Source organism: Solanum stenotomum, chromosome 6, assembly GCF_019186545.1.
Source record: "Solanum stenotomum isolate F172 chromosome 6, ASM1918654v1, whole genome shotgun sequence".
Classification (NCBI taxonomy): domain Eukaryota; kingdom Viridiplantae; phylum Streptophyta; class Magnoliopsida; order Solanales; family Solanaceae; genus Solanum; species Solanum stenotomum.
In genome coordinates this window covers 11540402-11561467 of record NC_064287.1, presented here as the reverse complement: position 1 = coordinate 11561467, position 21066 = coordinate 11540402, and the positions used below count along the sequence as shown (strand labels likewise).

The following is a 21066-nucleotide window of genomic DNA, read 5'->3' as shown; positions in this document are numbered from 1 at the left end:
CCAGATCAACTACAAAAGAACCAAACCAAGATTATTTGACACAAAAATTACAAGGATATAACAAGTTAATTGCACAATCGAAAACTGACTCTAATTTAGTAAGAACATGTTACAACTACGGATTGTTAAATACCGTATACACATATGACGGAGAAGAAGTTAGTGGAANAAATTACAAGGATATAACAAGTTAATTGCATAATCGAAAACTAACTCTAATTTAGTAAGAACATGTTGCAACTACGGACTGTTAAATACCGTATACACATATGACGGAGAAGAAGTTAGTGGAATACCAGAACTATAGAAAGCATTCATCACATACAAAAGAGTTACGAAAGGAAATTTATTTTATATAAAATTCTATACAGCACCAGCGGAGATATTATACGAGGAAATAAAACCTCCAATACAAGTTATCAAGATAGGGTTAACCAAAGATATGATTATATCCGAGGATATCGGACAACAAGAAGAGATATGCAAAATAGAGATACCAAGTTTTTATGCCAACAAAAGGATAATTGGTATATCAACAATTATACAAGAGTTAGCAAATAATTATTTAAACGGAAACGTTATATGGAGCTACTATGCAAGAGACCAGTTAATGATTTATTCCAATTCAAGGGAGCTAAGGAAAGCAGATATGGATGAAGTCCAGAGATGGATTTTATCATTACTTAAGCCAGAAGAACAACCTACAACACGAGCACTAAAAGTAGGATTTATTTCGATAGAATTATTAACGAGATATTGCAAGCTAATTGGTCACAAATACCCTGACCACATATGTTCGAAATGCAACGGAGAAGATAATATAATCCCAGACGTCCAACTGGAATAATTTAAGAAGATAAGAAGAAGGAGTCAAGAAGACGGAAGACAAAGATAAGAAGAAAACAAAAAAGAAGATAGATATTTTGAAAAAAGTGTAAAGAGATATGTAAAAAGTCATAAAAATGTGTATTGTAGTAAGTAATGTGTCATAAAATGTAGTATATAAGTCATAAAGTAAATAGTAGCATGCATGTGCATATTAGACAAGTGTAAAAGTTAGGTGTAAATAAGTCTTAATAGGATAAAATAGAAACTATTCATGAATAGTAGTGAATAGTAGTAAATAGTAAGTGGACAGAGAGTATGTATGTCTATATAAAGAGTCGGTTGTAAATGTTGTAAGGCAGGCATTGCCTAACTAAATAAAAACTCTCTTCTCAAAAAACTCTCTTAAGATACTAATTACTTAAAAGTTAATGGATAAATCTGAAATCCAGTCAGATATTTCAGATAGCATGGCTAAGCAAGAGGCAAAGGTATATTGTTCAAAAAATATGCAGAACTAATTTCATATATTCCTGAATATCATATATTTGATTGAATAAATTTATGTTAGTTATTATGTATTAGAATTATTTGAATCATGATTTCTAGTTTATTAGCACACTGGAAACAGGGAGAAAACTTCTATACTATGTCATCCTAATGATGAAACCGGTAGGCGAGGAAGCCGTTTAGGGGAGTAAACAAAGTTGATGCGCTGATAAGAAGAAAGTATCCGCTAAAGTACGATGCTAGTAGTGACAGAAAAACATGATAAAGATAATCTAGTTCATAATGATCTAATATGAATTTAATCAATTATGAATATGATAGGAAGGAATAATTTGAAATAAAAAATCTGCATGATAAAGAACATGACTACTTACGTTCATAATGAAATGATAAAAAACTACGAAACTTTGATATTATATATACTTAAAGATATAAAAATAATTGAATTACGAAGGATCATATGGGAAAAAATATTTAATGATAACGAATCGAAAGATATATTAAACCAACAATGATATGAAATAGACTTACATGATTTAGACTACGAAAGAATAGAATGGTACGATTTAGAAATAAATTCAGACTAAAATGAACTCGAATATTTACAATATTGGACAAAATCTATGAAAGATATAAAATTATTAGAACAATTAATGGAGGAAAATTTATACATGTACCAAAGAACCCAAGATATGTTATATTTAGAATATATCATAAATAATATTAATGAAATATTCAGATTAAAACAACTATCGAAAGAATATTACAATAAATATTATTATATTTTACCATGAATTTCACACCTAATATTAAAGAGATATCAAGATTAAGACACTTAGTAAAAAGATATTATAATAAAATCTTAAAAATAAGTTACTCACCTACCACACTACCACCTACCACACTACCACTTTCATGAATCCCCCAACTACCAGTTCCGCACCGGAAAAATGGTAACAAAAAATAAGAGAAACAGATTAAAGAGGTGATTTCACCAGTAAACTTAAGAGGATTTGTTCGAGATTAAATATCAATGGGTTCAACCATTTTTGTCAAAAATGATTGACATTCCACACCTTCTCCTCCAAAAAAAAATATAGAAAGTGGGAAAAGATATTTCTTTTCAACACAATTAAAGATTTTGCTATGCTCTAGAGTGAAAAAAATACAAAATATCTCACTTGTTTCCATTTCTTTGATGTACTTCAACTAGATCACTCGATTGAGGCAATAAAATTTTAGATGACAAACTTCCTTTCTCACCCAAAGATTTAAGCCCTCGTCTCGTCACATTCCAAAAGCACCAGGCGCAACAAATGTATATCTGATAGTACTCTTCATATTAGAATGGACCTCATTTTCAGTCTTCAATGATTTCATCTTGAACGTACAAAAAGAGCCAGAACATTAAAAATTAAACCTGAAAAATATCTAATTCTGTAGTAATAAAAGAAATTGTGTCATCATAATGTTGAATAATGAATATACTAATTCACAAAAGAAACTTCACCTCATTAGTTCTTTTTCTTTTCTTTTGGGAAGGACTTCCTAACTCTACAATATCATCATCCATTTGTTTCACAATCTCAAAGGAATCACGAGGTTGAGTCTTTCTCACTACTTGCCAACCTTCGTTGGAATTATCATTAGCATAAAATACTCGAGATGCTTGATTCAATAAAATAAATGGCTCATTGTTTTCAAAAATCTACATGGATTAACACTCAAAATATCATACTCATCCTTTTTAACTCCGTTTATTTGATATTACACATCGAACCAATTACATCGAATTAAAATCACCATGACAAATTACAACTCAATCACATTTGTTAAAACTCCATAGTAATCAAGGTTCTCACTATCTTCATCATTCTCACCCAATACACAACACCACAATTTTGAGTCCTTAACTTTTTATCATAATCTTCTACATGAATTCTATATCCATTAATGACATAACCATTAGATATACTACAAGAAAAAAGGCATTTCCCAACAATTAATTTTGTTGCTCTATATAGGATGTTGTTGCAAAAAGTACTTTTGGCAACAATATAAAAGTTGTTGCATGTTGTTGCAATAAACGCTGATGCGAAAAGTTTTTGCAACAACAAAATATATTGATGCCAAAAACTAACTTATTGCAACCAAAATAATTGTTGCCTTACATTTATATAGTTGTGGCTTATAAAAATTTTCACAACAAAATTTAGTGTTGCCACAAATTAACGTTTTTACCAACAATATCAGTTGTTGTAAAAAATTGACAAAAAGATAGTTAGGAATGCTTTTAGCAACAATAATTTTTATTGCAATAAAGCTCACATATTTATTATATACCTTTAGCAACAATTTGTGAGTTGTGGCTACATACATAATACACATTTTCTTTTTAGAAATTTTATACAAATATTTTCTGCACTTTAGCAACAATTTGTGAATTGCTGCTATATAAACAATACACGTTTCTTTTAAAAAACTTTCACAAATATTTAGATTAAGAATTATATAAATTTGCAAAGGTCAATATAAGATTGATATTCCAAAGAACTAAATACTTCTACATATGTTTGTACTTGTAAGAAAAAATAATAAGCAAGTCATTAATTATATTCTAATCCTACTAGTTATTACTTTTGAATAGTCCGATCTTCCAATAGTACTTTTATTGAAGCAGTGGCTCAATTATGCATGTTTATCCTGCAAATAAAAGACAAATATAATTATAATTTTACAAAGTAAGTTATAAAATACACAAATATAAATCTAAAAAGTAGAGATATTCAGATGAATGCACTCACAAATACACCCACACACTTTAATCTCCTAATAAATCTCCTTACTCTCCTGATAAATCACCTTATTTCATTTGAAAATGACCAAAATCAGAGACACTCTTTAAATTATGTACAAAAGAGAGACTGAGATATTCCAGATTTGATAAAGGATCATCAAACTTTGTGGATTATTAAAGCTGTTTTGAGACTTTCTTTTCCACAACTGGAAGTAGATTTGAGTTGGCTCAAACTTTGCGACGTCATTGAGCTCCTCAAACCTGTCCCTCTTTGGAAACAAGTCCACTGGATCAAACCAGTCATAGGTATGAATAAGTTAAATACAAATGGAAGTTTCATTCATTCAACTAGAAAGGCAGGCATTGGGGGAATTCTTAGAGATGAAGAAGGAGACATCATTTTTGCTTTACTCTATACCTGTTCAGAGTAATAGCAACAATATGGTAGAAGCGTTGGCCGCTAAATTTGGCTTAGAACGGTGCATTCAACATGGAGTACATAATATTTATTTGGAATTGGACTCAATGTTGATCACTAATCTCATAAAGCAAGGTCACTCTAGTAATATCTTTCTGAAGCCTATTATAGATGACATCAATGAGATGGTGAATGATGCAAATATTGAAGTGTCTCACTGTTATAGAGATATTTAGGCAACATACCTCACTTGATTTCTTCTTTTTCAGCTCTACAATTTTTTCCTCAAGTGATGATTTTTCACTCAAAAGCCTATTTTTTGTTTCTTCTGCGGTACGCAACATAGAACGAGCTTTCAGCTCTTCATGGATCTTTTCAAAGACCTGCAATTAGTGAAGTCGCATGAGTGAAATCCGGACAAGTTCACATGTCAGTCTACGTATTCGTACTTGAAAAGTATACAGAGATTAACTTGAGGTCTCATTATTTTTTGAATTAAATAAATTAATGTTAACATTTGTACATAAGCTGTCATGCACCCCTACTCATTTGGATTGAGCACAACTGTTGAAATGTACATAACATCTTGAAGGAGAAAAGCTACTAATACAAATAAAAGGTTCATCCACTCTGATTGTGCACATAAACAGATGCAATAAAAGCAACTCTGTCCACAATTTCCTTAGTCTAATTCTTGGATATCGTCATCAATCCCAACCCTGCTGTGAGCTTACTGACCCATATAATATTGACCACAGCGAGATACATTCTACAAACAACATATTGTGGTGAACTAAGGAATCTAGTTGTGTTCTATTAAGTACAGTTGAGACTTGAGATGAAGGATTAAAGGTTCCTGATGTGAAAGATTGGCTAAAGTAATTTTTTGGTGAAGTGAAAGATTGGCTAAAGTATTGATGTACAATACATGTTATTGGTAAAAAGAAACATGTGTAAATAGATGCACTAGAAATAAGAAACAGCATTGATGAATGCTCACAGGAATATTGATTTTTTCATGAAGGGCATTCCCTACCTTGAGCTGTTAGATAATACAACATGATGCCAATGAGATCCAATAGTTCTTGAAGGAGAAGAAGGATCTACACTATGCAATTGCAAATGAATTTGGAGGTTTTCACCTAGACTACACATGACACTGCACTTGTAGATGATTGGATGAAGTGTGTAACAATCTTTTCTCTGTAAAACTAGTGTACCTGATTATTTGCATCAGCCAACTCTTTCGGAATAGTTTTCTTTGAACCTTGAGAACTCAACTTTGGAAGCCGCATTTCTAAGCTTCGCTTCTCTGTTAGGGCAACCTATAAATTAAAGAATGGAGTAATAAAATGAATGATTGTCCCGTTAATAAATCAAATTTAATCACATTTAAAAAATACCTTAAGCTCTGCATCTTTTTCATTGCACAACGAACTGAATTTATCACAATCATAAATAGCCATTTCTAAGTTTTGCTTCTCAAAAGTCAAGATATCTTTCAAGTTATCCAATTCTTTTTGCATCTGTGATTCTTGGTTTTGATTTCCATGTAATTCTTCCTGCAACTAAAATATGTTTATTACATATTGTGTTTGTCTGTTGTAAGTAAAATGATAGATGGATATGCATAGAGATACAACTGACAAAAGGAGATGAAAAATCTACTCAAAGAATAATATAACAAGTCATCTATGTTAACATAAAAGAATAATTTCTATTTTCATCTACTTACCAGTAACATATACTTGTAAATAAAAACCAAATTTCAGTAACATATACTATCTTCATCTAATTACCAGATGTGATGCTTCAACAAACTTACAACATATGTTCTGTAATTAAATAGCAATACCCGACAATAGCGCTAGTTCAACATGAAATAATAATAGTAATGCCTATCAGATGTTTTCAATAGAAGACACTATAGAATCCCTTATATATGTAGGTTACACGAATTACTAGCCCAAACAAAAGTTGTACTAATACCTACCAAATACTCCTAGTAGTGACCTTTACTAAATAGTGAATTAATTTAAAAACATTTACTTACCCAATTGTTATTCATTAGACTTGCAAAACTCGTCTCATTTGAACTAGTTGAAGTTGTAATGATATTGAAAATTGAAGCAGGAAGGCCATTCTGTTAAATATGGCACAAATTAATAACTTAGTATGTCGATAAAAGAAGAATAGAACGAGGAAAAGGGGAAGATGTATAGTGAGAGTGAAAAAAATTTAAGTTGTAATGTAGCATCTACTAATTTAGCGATGTATACTATAAACAAATACCTTGGGATTCTGCAAATGAGATACTAGCGCCATCATGCTCTCTTTTAACAATTTTTGGTCATGCACTAAATGAACTTCCATTACTTCTCGGTTTTTTCGCTCCTCTTCAAGTTGATTCTTAATTTCCATTAGCTTGCTTTCTACACTCTCTCGTTTACGACGTTCTTCTTCTGCTTCCTTTTGTTGTGCTTGAAGTTGTTCTTGAATTTCATTTCTAGATATTCTACTTGCTGACTTAATTCCAGATCCTTGACCAAGAATGTACTTTGATTTTTCTCCCATTATTTGCACAAATGCAGCATTAATAATAGGATCCACATCGGTACCTTCTACAATTTCTTGAATTTTTTCAGCAACAACATCTTTCACTTTATCCTACAGAAAAAGGTTATACTAGCTTTAACTCTCCATATTTATTCAAATAAACCCATTCTATGAATAAAGGTAAAAAAAATATGTACATTCACTTCAGCAGAAGCATTAGTAACCCATTGCCCATTTGGCTTCATGCGTGTTATTTCCCAAAGTTTTTGAAAATTTGGCTCTTTTCCAGTGGTTGTGTCCCTCTATCAAAACAAGTGAAATTATGTTATTGTTGAAATTGTAACAATAATCGATCAAAAGAAAGACATATATCTCACCGCTTCATAAGACACTGCTTGAAAAGTTTTTCTGCCGCAAATATGATTCACTTCTTGTTTTGCCTTGTTATTTTTGTTTCTTTCACTCATTTTCTGCATTGATTTTGAGTGTGGAAATTTATTTTGATCTATGTATATAATAAGTCAAAAAAGAAAACAGACAATATAAAAGGTTAATTTGTCACTTTTAAATCCTTAAAATCATCAGAGCTAAAGTAGTCTACCAAGAATTTCCATTCAGCTTCATTAACATCTGTTGGTATGTTTTGCAGACTCTCCTCTTTTGTAGCAAATTTCTTGAAATGGTCATGATGTCTACTTCGACGATATCGATACAAATTTTTTGTTGTTTGAAGAATGGTATCCCGATTGTGTTGTATGTCCGGAAGCTGAAAGGTGTCCTGCAATCAAAATAGTCTAAATAATTAGGCTAAATAAAATGTGTCTTAGTTCCCAACCCCACTGTAGTTCTCAAAAGTTAAACATCCGCTATATCAAATTTCTCGCTCAAATCTTTTCATAAATAAGTTAACATAGTGCATTTGAAGGACTGAACTAATTATATTCAAATAAAGATTAGAGTTGATCAGATAAGACAACCTTATACAATAGTTTCTTAATTTTATATTATACTTAACAATAGACATATAGCATAAGCTATAAGCTCTTTGATTCTCCTTGATCATTGTTTGGGTTCAGCACATACTAGAACAACATTAGTGGAATGACCCTCGAGGCTATTTTGGTGTTTTGGCATGCTTTTGCTGTTTTACCCCTTCCCGTAATTCATTTATAGCTTTTATATGGTGTTGGGCTGTATGGCATGCTTTTCGAAGTGTAGAAATAGATTCACTAGTAGTCTTACAGAGAACTCTATGGCAGGCTTGTCTATAATTCATTTTCAGAACTACACAATCAGGACAAGAGAATTATGGACTTAGACAAGAATCAGTACTCTAACCATCGTATTAAAACAACGCAGATTGGGGGAGGCAGGGCAGAAAATGGAGGGACAACAGTAATAACCACTGTGCTACAGAAGGAGTAATGCAAGTTTGTGTAGAAACAGATTCACTAGTGTTGCTCAAAATTCTTACCGAAGAGTGGGAAGTACCATGGCACATTGCGGTAATACTGGAAGATATAAATTGACTATCTCAAACGGTTCAAGTTCAGATACAACATATTTATAGAGAAGGAAATAGTTTGGCTGACTGCATAGCCAACCTAGCTTTTGACAATCCAGGCAGGCTTTTAGGTATCTTGGAGTCCTTTTCTCTACCAGAAGATTAACAATTCTACAATGCAAACCATTTGTCAATAAAATCACAGCTAAAATAACCACATGGATGGCTTAGAGCCTATCATATGCTGGGATTTAATCCAACTTATCAAAGTTGGATTGTCTGGTGTACATATTTATTGGGAAAACAACTAGAAACTGATCAGATACTAGAAAGAAAGAAAAACTACATCGAAGGAAACGATAGCTAAACTTCTTCGACGAGATAAAAGAGATAGAGAACTACATTACCAGAAATATCATTACTGAACATTTATCATTTCAACAACAACAGCAAAAATATACAGAGAGCTAGAAAACCAGAAACACTATTGTGGGCCATTTACCATTTCAACAAAATAAAACAACAGAGAGCTATGATAATAAGAAACACAACTAATGATTTAGGCATTGTCTATCCATCAACTGCTAGCTTCAACTTTCAATTTCAAGTTTAATGAATAACACAAAGTCTTGTTAATGGTTATTATTTAGAAAATGATCAGATGCTAGAAAAAAAAAGAAAAATCAGTTAGATGGATCAGTTGTTGCACATTATAATGCATAAGAAGGCCAAGTGCTGACCATTTACCAATTCAACAGAGTCAGAGAATAGTGATAATCATAATGCAAAAGAAAGCCAAATAGTTGAATTCTTCGACAAGATAAAAGAGACAGAGAACTAGATAATCAGAAATATCATTACTAACCATTCACTATCTCAACCAAAAAAAAAAGAAGACAAAGAGCAAAGTACCTTACCAGCATATAAGCAACAATCCTATTCTTTGCCAGATCAGGAACTCCCTTCCAATTCTTGACATCATGTCTAGCATTATGGAGAACTTTCACTAAGAGCTCAATAATAAAATTTTTAGCTCCAGGACCTACCACAACTGTTCGATCTTAATCACCTTCAACTTTCCATTCTCATTTTCCTTACGTTTCTTTTGGGTTGAAAGCCCTGTTGTCTTTCCTCTTCCCTTTCTCTTTTTCTCTTTAACAATACATAAAGATATTAAAATATATATAAATAAAACATATACGATCTAGAGATTTTGAAGAGATACAATTTATCAAATGGATAAACTTACCTGGAGGTGGGATTGGACTTACATCGGCAGTTTCACTATCATTAGAAATATGCATATTTTTCATCATGATTGGCTGCAACCTCAAAAACAATAAACGCAGTAAAATCCCACTACATGATTAGTTGCAACATACTATAATATTATATAAATAAAGACTAAGTACAAATCATGAAAGTACGTAAAAGATAGCAATTGACAAACAAAAGCAATGCCAAAATGATAACGTAATAAAATAATGTTCAAAAATTGAGAGAAACAAGTAAAGATTCTAAGCAAAAAGATAAAGAAATATGGGAAAAGTAGATAATAGAAATTAACTATTTCGGTAAGGTGCAAAACAAAACTTCTACGGACAAACTGATTCGAATTTAATCTTGATGACAAGTTGAAAATCAAAACCAATCATCATCCTCAACTTCATCATATTCACTAGTATCCTCATCTATTGCAGAATCACTTAAGTCATCTACATTTTCATGATCACGCTCATCTATTACTACTAAGTCGACTTCTTCCTCGTTATTGAGAGAAGGTGCTTCAACACTAACTCCATCAATATCTTCTCTTTCTATTCTGATGTTATTATTCTCCAACTCCATTTCTTGATTTGTTTCTCCTCTTTCAACTAAGTCAATCAGTTGATATGGTTCCATTTCATCTTTTTGTTCGGGAAGATCATACAAATTTCGTGGTCTTACCCTTATCACTGAATGCCATTTTTCACTTTGACCATGTTTCACATAATACACTGATTGAGCGTGTGAGCCTAGAATGAATGGATCACTTGTGTAATGAAGTCGTGTTATATCTACACAGACAAATCCATATTCATCTTTTTTGTAACCTCTACTTTGACTACGACCTTGAGGAGGAATTTCAAATCAGTCACATTGAAATAATATAACTGATTTGTTGTTCATATATTGGATCTCTAAAATTCTTCTTAACCTTCCAAAATAGTCAACATTTCCTGTATGTTCATCACTCTTCACAACCACACCACTGTTTTGAGTTTTCAAACCTAGCTCAGATTCCAATGTTCTAAATCGAGAATCATTCAAGATATATCCACTATAACATAAAACTCGAGGATCTGGAGGTCTTGCCAAAATTAGTAATTCTTCAGTAATTCGGTTATCACCATTTTCCTTTAATTGTATCACCAGTAGTATTTTAATTGCAAAATCACAAATAATATTAATGTTATATTAAAAAATAAATTTACAAATTATCAAATGAAAGATTTTACCTTTTTTTCAAACCATAAAGGAAATTCCTCCTTGTGTCTCTTTGCTACATTTCTATTATTCTCCTTTGTTAAAATTTCTAAATGTTCCCTGTAGATTGTGGAGATTTGAAAAAAAAAAATCAAAAAAATAATAAAAATACAACACAATTGTTAAGTGTTTGTAAGAAATGATGTAAAGGTTAAACATATCTTACTCAATCCAAGGTATGACTTCCTCACAATTTTGGAGAATGAAAAAATGAGTCTGATTGATTTCAAAAGTATTCAAATTTGTCCAAGAACCCCCTGCTAGTGGCTTACCATGACAATTAAATACAGATAAGCTATTGTGATCAATGTTAGAAGAATTAGAATTCCTATGTGGACGATTTTGCTTCGTTTCCATATCACTCAAATATCTAGAGAACAATGTAATGCACTCCCCTGCAATATGACCCTCAGCAATTGATCCTTCTACACGATAGTTGTTGCGTACATAACCTTTCAAGGTTCGCAAAAATCTATGAAGAAAAATATTAATATTTTAATAAATTTAAATTAAATAAAATAGATTTAAAGAGTAACAAACCAACCTTTCAATGTAATACATCCATCGAAATTGAACAGGACCACCCAACTTCGCCTCATTTGCCAAATGAATTGCCAAATGAACCATAACATCAAAGAACGTCGGCATGAACACAGAGCACAAATCATTAAAGAATAATGACAATTCGATTAATGGATCATGTGCATCTTTTGGTAAAATTTCTTTAATGATAAGTGGTACGATACGCTGGAAAAGAACATGATGGTCATGAATTTTAAGCCCAAAAATTTTAGCTTCTTTGATACAACGATTGATGTTAGAAGCGTAAGCATCAGGAAACTTAACTTCTTTGATGAGCTGACAAAATTGAATCCTTTCCGCCTTAGACATTGTATAACTTGCTGGAGGAAGTATGTATTTATCCCCACTTTTTATGGGATGGAGGGACTTTTTGATCTTCATTTCTTGTAAGTCCAATCGAGATTTCAGGGTGTCCTTTGTTTTTCCTTCAATATCCAACAACGTACCTAACACACTTTCACTAATATTCTTTTCAATGTGCATCACATCCAAATTATGTCTCAACAATAAAGTCTTCCAATATGGAAGTTCAAAGAATATACTTTTCTTTTTCCAATTATCATATCTTTCAGTATCTCGTTTTCTTTTTCTTGTGTTGTCATCGCTGGACCTTTGTGAAGAGGTATTAAGTTGCACAAGCACATCTTCACCACTCAAAGCATGTGGTGCAATTCTTTCTTCCTTTGTGTTATCGAAAAAACTTTTATTTCGACGATAAGGATGATTTATCTCCAAGAACCTAGGATGACCCATATAGCATTGCTTTTCAAGTAAGCAGAACAAGTATGCACATAACAAACTGGACATGCTAATTTACCTTTAGTGCTCCAACCAGATAAAATACCATAAGCAGGAAAATCATTGATTGTCCACAACAAAGAAGCATGTAATTGAAAATTTTGTTTCATAAAAGCATCATAAGTCTCAATTCCATTCCCCCATAAAATTTTCAAATCATCAATCAAAGGTTGGAGATACACATCAATATCCATACCAGGACCTTTTGGTCCAGGAATAAGTAAAGACAACAAAAGATTAGATTGTTCCATGTATAGCCATGGGGGGAGATTATATGGAATCAAGATAACTGACCACATGCTGTATGAATTACTGATTGAACCAAAAGGATTAAAACCATCTGAAGCAAGTCCAAGTCTTACACTACGAGGATCTGAAGCAAAATTTAGATATTTTTCATCAAAACTTTTCCATTCCAATGAGTCAGCAGGATGTCGTAACACTCCATCATCAACTTGTTCATCCTTATGCCACCTCATTTCTTTTGCGGTTCCTTTTGTCATAAACAATCGTTGTAATCTAGGTATAATAGGAAAATATCTAAGAATCTTTCTAGAAATTCCTTTCTTTTTGTTATTCAAATTACCTGAAGCAACCTCACTATTGGCATCTTTTCCTTTTCTCACTGTCCATCTTTTTTCACCACATTTAGGACATTGTTAAAGATCCTCGTATTCCTTTCTATATAAGATACAATTATTAACGCATGCATCTATCTTCACATAATCTAAACCCAAATCTTTTATTATCTTTTGAACTTCATAAATAGAATTTGAGAGCACATTTTCTTTCGGTAAAGCATCACTAAGTAATTTCAACAAAGAGTCAAATGAAGTATTACTCCATCCATGCATACACTTCATTTGAAAAAGACGCACTATAAAAGAGAGTTTGGAGAACTTTTCACAACCCGGATACAATCGATTTTCTGCATCCTTGATTAACTTATAAAATCTCTTAGCTTCTGTATTAGGCTCTTCGTGCGGTGACTCAGTTGTCTCATTAAGGTCATAACTATTATTGGGAACACCATGATATATATCATGCAACATTTCAAAAACTTCAGCATCATCTTTTTCTAAATTTGAATCTTCACTAATAGTTGTTTCATCATCTGAAGATAGATCTAGCTCACCATGATGAATCCACTTTTTATAAGTTTGATTCATTCCAAACCTACATAAATCTATTCTCACTTCATCTCGCGTTTTCCAAAGAACATTATTGCATTTTATGCACGGACATTGAATTCTTACACCAACCTCAATATTAGAAAATGCAAAATTTAAAAATTGCTCCACACCATTTAAATATTGTGGTAACGCTCTATTTCCAATAAGTATCTAACTTTTATCCATTATATACTTACCTACAACAATTTTAAATCAATTAATATAAAGTTATATGATTTTTTAACCAAAAAAATAAAGAAAGAAAATATTAGAGAAAAACTTCATATTATAAAAGGTCAATATAAAAACCAGAAAGTGCTTGTAAGACCAGTAATTCTTTTAGTATATCTACATCTACGAACATCTTCAGAAATCATTCATATATCTACAACCTCTCATACAAAGAGTATAAAATATATAAGATTAGAATAGCTAAACAATTTAAATTCAAATCTACAGGTGATATTTCAATATCAATATAAGCAACTTAAAAATGGCTTAATAAAGGAGTGGTGAAACTATGAATTATAGGTGTTAGAAATACATCTCTCCATATTGTCTGAGATGTTGCAATTCCATAGTACTAGGACATATCACGTGTATCTTTACCATGTAGCAGAAAATAACATGTAAGAAAGTATGCTAAAGATAGCTATGCAGGCAAGTTATATGTCATCTTAAGTGAGAATATAACAAGTTCATAGGGACCAATGGCAACAATTTGGTCAACCGTATCTTCAGACAAGCATACACATGACCAGACTGTATTACATCAACATTACTTCAAAATGTAAGGAAGAACTGAAATAAAAGAGTAAATTGTGATCACACCTGTTTACCACTGGAAACAGGTCGTCGTATTGCTCCAGCACCTACAACCTTAGCTTTAGCCATGGCAACAGATGGAGGACGAGACCCTGCAGAACAATGAACCATGCTAAGAGTATTAGTATAATTAATCTAATTTTTCAGATTATTCAACCAAGCAAATGTTGTCATCTACGAGAAGAAAAGAAAATTTCCTCTGGAGAGACCATACCTTAAAACTAATGAGGTGTTAGAAGAAAAGATGCAATTTAGTACGAGGAACAAGCGTTCAGATGCTACTACGAAAATTATACATATAGTAGCGACACAATGTATCATAATACTCAGCAGAACTGCATAATCCCTTTGCCCTTATGGACGAATCTATGTTTTGTACTCTACATGCAGATCAATTTAACATTCCCCTGCTTCTGAAAGATGTCTGCCTTTGGAAAAAGGTTGAAATAAACTCAATTTCAAGAATGGAAAGGATATTACATTAACTATAAGTTGATGAAGAAGAAAGTAAAGGACTATCCAGCAGATTGAAGTTTCTGAAAAAAGTCGTGAGTATGTTCTCAAGGACTTCTCGAGGATTCTAGATAAACAGATTGAAAAGATTGTCTTATTCCTGTTGTAGAAACAAGGGAACTGGCAAGCAGGTATTTATTCTTGGACAAGAGCATGATGTCCTAGTACAGCAACAAGATGGTTCAAAATTATCTGAACTTCAACAGTCATATACAAATGTAGGCAGAGAGCTGCTACAACTTCTCTTTTTCGTTAAAACGAATGTCATTGGTGTGCTCAAGATACTGAAAAAGTTTTACAAGAGATGTGGTTATATATTCACCAATTACTATGTTAAGACTCGAGCAAATAATCCTTATTCCCAGCTGAGACAAATATTTCAGCATGTGGGCGTTTCAGCTGTAGTTGGAACCATATCTCGCAATCTTTTGGATCTCCAAGACAATAAGGTGAACTTTACTTCAATATATGATCACCCGGGTCTGCCTTTTCAGGACCCGATCATTGGTTCTATTAATCAAGCAATGGATAGACTAACAAATTCAACTGATTCCCTTCACTATTTGTGGAAACATGCATCTATTACAAGAAGAACTACCAACTCCTTCTGAGGATCATGCTGCCAATGAGAGATATCACTTGATGTCACTTCTGCTGAACTTGGCAAATGCATTCTTGTTTATGGTTAACAACATAATAGTCCCAACAGCAGATGACTACTTTATGAGTTTTGGAGCTGTATCAACTCTTTGTGGGGCTGTAATTGGCCGGTCTATGGCTGTTGTTCAGGTGTTCTGTTAAGTGTATTTCAGTGCATGGTCAAATAAATCCTACATAAAGCCTACTTTGTTCAGCAGCATTGTCCTTCTTGTCGAGAATACCTTATATGGACTGGCTTATGACTTCAACTCGATATACTTACTTCTAGCTGGACGTCTATTTTGTGGGCTTGGTTCGGCAAGGGTAGTTAATAGGCGTTATATCACTGATTGTGTTCCGCGAATGAAGGTTTCAGTTGGTTTGGTAAGTGCAAGTGCACTTGGAATGGCATGTGGTCCAGATGTTGCCTGCTTGTTTCAAACTAACTTTAATTTCCTGAATATCACTTTTAACCAAGACACTGTACCAGGATGGATGCAGTATTGGAAATCTGCAGACATGCAACTGTCGTTTTGCAATATCTCAAGTCCTTATTCCGAAGTGCACTCCCTACCGTTGAAAGTGCTATTGGCAATCCCTTGCATTCCACAACAATTTTCTTCCCTATCTCTTCAAAACAAGATAATTTCTACTGGAAAGTATCAGATGGAAAGTATCAGAAATAAAAGGCAATTAAAATTTGACAGTTGAAAGTATCTGAAGCTCTTCCTTTACCAACTTTACCACCTGACCTCATCTTCCTTATTTTATAAAGAAATTACCAAGGCAAATTATTAGAAGAAAAATATGAATTGCAATCTCTCATCTAATTCATGAATAACACATGATAATAATTTATACAATCCCATTCCAGTAATCTCACCAAAGAGACTAAATAAAAGAAATTGAACTTTAACAAATCAATTGAAATTTAACAAAATAACCTAGGAGACTAAATCATAAGATAATCATAAACAAGAATTCACCGAACTTTGTGAAAAGAAACTAAATCGTAAAGAAAACTCACCAGAGATGGACTTCAAGAACAACGTTCTTCTTCAGTGAAAAATTGAACGAGAAAACCAAGTTTCAGTTTTCCCCAAAACTGAAGAGGCGCAATTTGTGAAAATAAAAATTGGTGAACTTCTACAAAAAAAAAATTGGCGGAAATTAAAAAAAAACCGCGATTCTATTGGCGGAAAACTAAAAAAATAAATTTATTTTTTGCCACAATGCATACAATACTGTCAAATTAAATATATTAGCAACAATAAAAAAAATTATTGTTGCCAAATATTTTTTAAGATAGCAACAAATTAATTAAATTGTTGCCATTACTTAAGTTGGGCAACAATATCATCATTGTTGCAAAAACGTTCTTGCAATTTTTTAATATTTGAAAATTATTATATTAATTATTATTAACAATATAATATCGCAACAATACTAACATAATTCGCAACAACAAAAATATTGTGGCTAAAAATTAAATGATATACCAACAATTAAATCAAGTTGTTGTGATTTATCAATATAAGCCAACAATAATATAGTTGTTGCTAAAAAGTTGTTGCTAATTCCATAATTTCTTGTAGTTGAATATTTGGTGGGACCGCGTGAAAATGAGAGTATATCTTCCATGATCTGACTAGCATCTCGTTTGTGCAATTGTGTGACCTATCAACAAGATAGCATTTAATATTTTAGAATGAGTATTACAATATTAAAATATCAAATTTTGATATTTGTGTATTACTCAACCTATGTTTAAACCATTCAATAAATTGTCGACTTCATTCTGCATCACACAAGTGTCGAGCATTCTCAATAGCTTGTGCAAACTCTCTATAAAATTGAAGTGAACCATAAGTTTCATACTGAAAAGTAGTTAACCTTATAGAAATAAAAATAATGAGATGATATAAAAGAAATCTCCATAATTGAGATATGGTAAAACTTCATCACAGTTCTTCAATATGTATGTATGTGCTTGTTCTAGTTCATCTGCTTCAAGCTCACATGGATCTTTAGCTCCTAAAGTTTTTCCAGGTTGACTAAAAATATATAAACCACCATTCGATTGTTTTAGCAACCATCGTAATTTGGTTCAGGATGATTGATTCTAGTGTCAACTCTATGCACATACCTTGAACATAAAGTCATACATTCATTGGCAATGTAGACCTCTGCAATACAACCTTCTGGACATGTGCTATAACTAATGAGAGATTTCAAAAAAACCATCATTCCACAGGATACATCCACAAATAATGAATTGGTCCAGCAATCTTAGATTCAGTATCTAAATGACCAGGTAAGTGCACCATAACATCAAAAAATGAAGGAGGGAAGACCTTTTCCAACTTGCAAAGTGTTATGGGTTTTTGTGCTTCAATATGTTCCAAGTTTTAATCTCTCAACTCTTTTTATCCAAGCACACTAAAATATATAGATAATTCAATAAGAGGTTCACACACTTCTTTGGGCAACATATCACGAAGTGCAAGAGGGAGTAGATATTGCAAGAGAACATGACAATCATGACATTTCAATCCAGATATCTTGTGATTTTTCAGGTTCACACATTGAAAAATATTAGATGAAAAACTATCCAAAACCTTTATTGTCTTTAAGAAAAGTCACAATTTATGCTTATCTTCAGAAGACAATGTGTATCATGATTTTGGAACTTCAATTTTCTCCCCCTTTTGGATGGGGTGCAATTCCGGCCTATTGTTCATCTCTTGTAAGTCTAATTGAGTGTTAATTGTGTCATTGGTCTTTCCTTTGACATTCATAATTGTCCCCATAATATTATCACATATTTTTTTTCAATATGCGTAACATCCAAATTATATCACAACAAGAGACACTTCCAATATGGAAGTTCAAAAAAGATACTTTTCTTGTTCCAATTATCCATTCGATTGTCATGTGATATCTTCTTTCTTATCTAAGGTTCCTTTGATAGTTGTAACCCTTCAGATCTTGCACTTAATTAAGTATCGCAATACAACACACTTTTGGTGAAGTACTTTTCTCCACTGTACCATCAAATGACCCCTTCTCACTTCACCATTTGTGATTCTGAGAAAGATAACGCCGATGACCCATAAAGCACTGCTTCTTATCCTTAGCTAATCGAATTGAGGAAGTGTCTTTATTGCAACATGGGCATGCCAATTTTTCTTTTGTACTCCATCCCAATAAATTTTCATGTGCTGGAAAGTCATTGATGGTCCATAATAAAGAAGCATGCAACTTAAAATTTTTCTTAGTTGATGCATCATAGGTCTCAATACAAACTTTCTACAACTCCTTCAATTCCTCTATTAGAAGGCTGAAGATATGTCTCAAATTCATCTCCTAGACCATTTGGACTTGGAATAAGTATTGAAAAATAAAAAATTCTTGCCTCATACACAACCAAGGTGGTAAATTATAAGGAACATGAACCACAAGCCAAATACTATGTGAGGTTCTTGAATTCCGAAATGGTTGAAATCCTTCACTAGCAAGTCCAAGTCGAGCATTTTGAGGCTCAACTGCAAATGAAGGATGAAGTTCATCAAATGACTTCTATGCCATTGAATCAGTTGGGTGCCTCATTATTCCATCATCAACTATTTTATCCTTATGTCATTTCATCAGAGTAGATGTCTTGGTAGACATAAACAATATTTGAAGTCTAGGCTTTAAAGGAAAATAGCATAAACTCTTTGATGCTATCTTTTTACCTTTTTTATTCCATGTTTCCCCACCATTTGTATTTATTTTCCATCTCGATGCACCACAGACTTTGTAACAATCGAGTAAACTATCCTCCTTCCAGTATAACATGCAATCATTAGTACAAACATCAATCTTGTTGTATGAAAGACCAAGTTCTTGAACTATCTTCTTTGCCTCATAATATGAATTTGGAAAATTGGCACCATCAAGCAACAATTCCTCTTTCAACATTTTCAATAGCATTGTAAATGATGCATTACTCCAATGACCCATAATTTTGATATGAATCTCTTTGATCAAAGTGGAAAGCTTCGATGCTTTTGAATTTTGGTATAATGGCAACTTGAAATCCTTCAATAGGCTGTAAAACTTTTTTGCTCCAACATTTGGTTCCTCTTCAAGTAAGTCATCATAATCAGTATGTGTGTTCCTCCATCAAGATTAGATATAAATATCTCAATAGTTCTTCTACTTCATCTTCACTCTCACATTCTTCTACTGCATCATCATTTTGTTCTTCATCTTCATATTATGATTTTGATTTTGATTCTGATAATGGCTCACCCAAACGTTCTCCATTGTGATACCAAAAATAATTGCGAATAATTCCATGTACTAGAAGATGTGTCTCAACTATTTTACGAGTTCCTAAAGTTGCATTGTAACATCTGACACACGGACATCATATTACATATTCTTCTCCTATTTTTTGAAAAGCATAGTACAAAAACTTTTGCACGCCGATCAAGTAGATTTCATCGAGACAATTGTCAACAAGTTGCATCCACTGCTTACTAGGTGAGTTTACCTTTAAGAGTACATAAAAAAGTTTTAAAAAGATAAAGAATAACAAAAAAGCTAAGATGCAAACAACTGGTTACGATCAGATACACACAATAGGGTTGAAATCTAAGGATAGATGTCATTAAGAATTATAAAAGATTACAACTTTACTTATAATTAAGATGTTAGTTCCTGAAACATGATTTTCCTTTGAGCCTACCAAAGATTGGAGCAAATAATTATACAAAACAATATATATTACGACATAAGATTATCTAAGTAGTCGTTTGTTACTAAAAAAACTGCTTGTTTATAATTACTAAATAGTTAGTTTACTTGAATCTTCAAAGAATACATAAAGAAAGGACTAAGAAAATTAGAAATCACTAAAGATGTGAAATCAGTATGTTATTCATAGCATAATTATTTTTTTTAAAAAATTGATATGTACCTTATATAAAATAATAATTTATAGATAAAACCTTGAGAAGAAATCATAAAAGAGATGTACATAACTTGAAAAAATGATAGGAAATGTTATCCTATATGCATCGTTACAAGTTGCAGAAACACATAATCGCTAGAACCCCACATGGAGTTAGTCCCTGGAAATTTATAAGCAAGACTTTATGGAGCTTAAATCTCTAGTACCCCACATACAGTTAGCCGCTGAAATTCATAAACAATAGAAACATTATGAAAATATATCTTACTTTCAAAGTTATATGTATCAAATACGTACATCCCGAATGAATATAGCGAAGACATAACATGACTAATCCTTATTTGGCTCACAAAATATCAACATCGAAGACATAAAACTAGTATGTTATTCTCGAAATAATTAGGATTTTCAAATACAACAAACTGTCAAATTATAAGTTCA

At 32.3% G+C, this 21066-nt stretch overlaps 2 pseudogenes; one reads left to right on the top strand and one right to left on the bottom strand.

Moving 5' to 3' along the window:
* Nucleotides 1-4800: 4800 nt before the first annotated feature.
* Nucleotides 4801-16789, bottom strand: LOC125867882 (uncharacterized; annotated as a pseudogene).
* LOC125868486 (SPX domain-containing membrane protein At4g22990-like) overlaps nt 14934-21066 on the top strand; it is a 22237-nt pseudogene continuing 16104 nt past the window's right edge.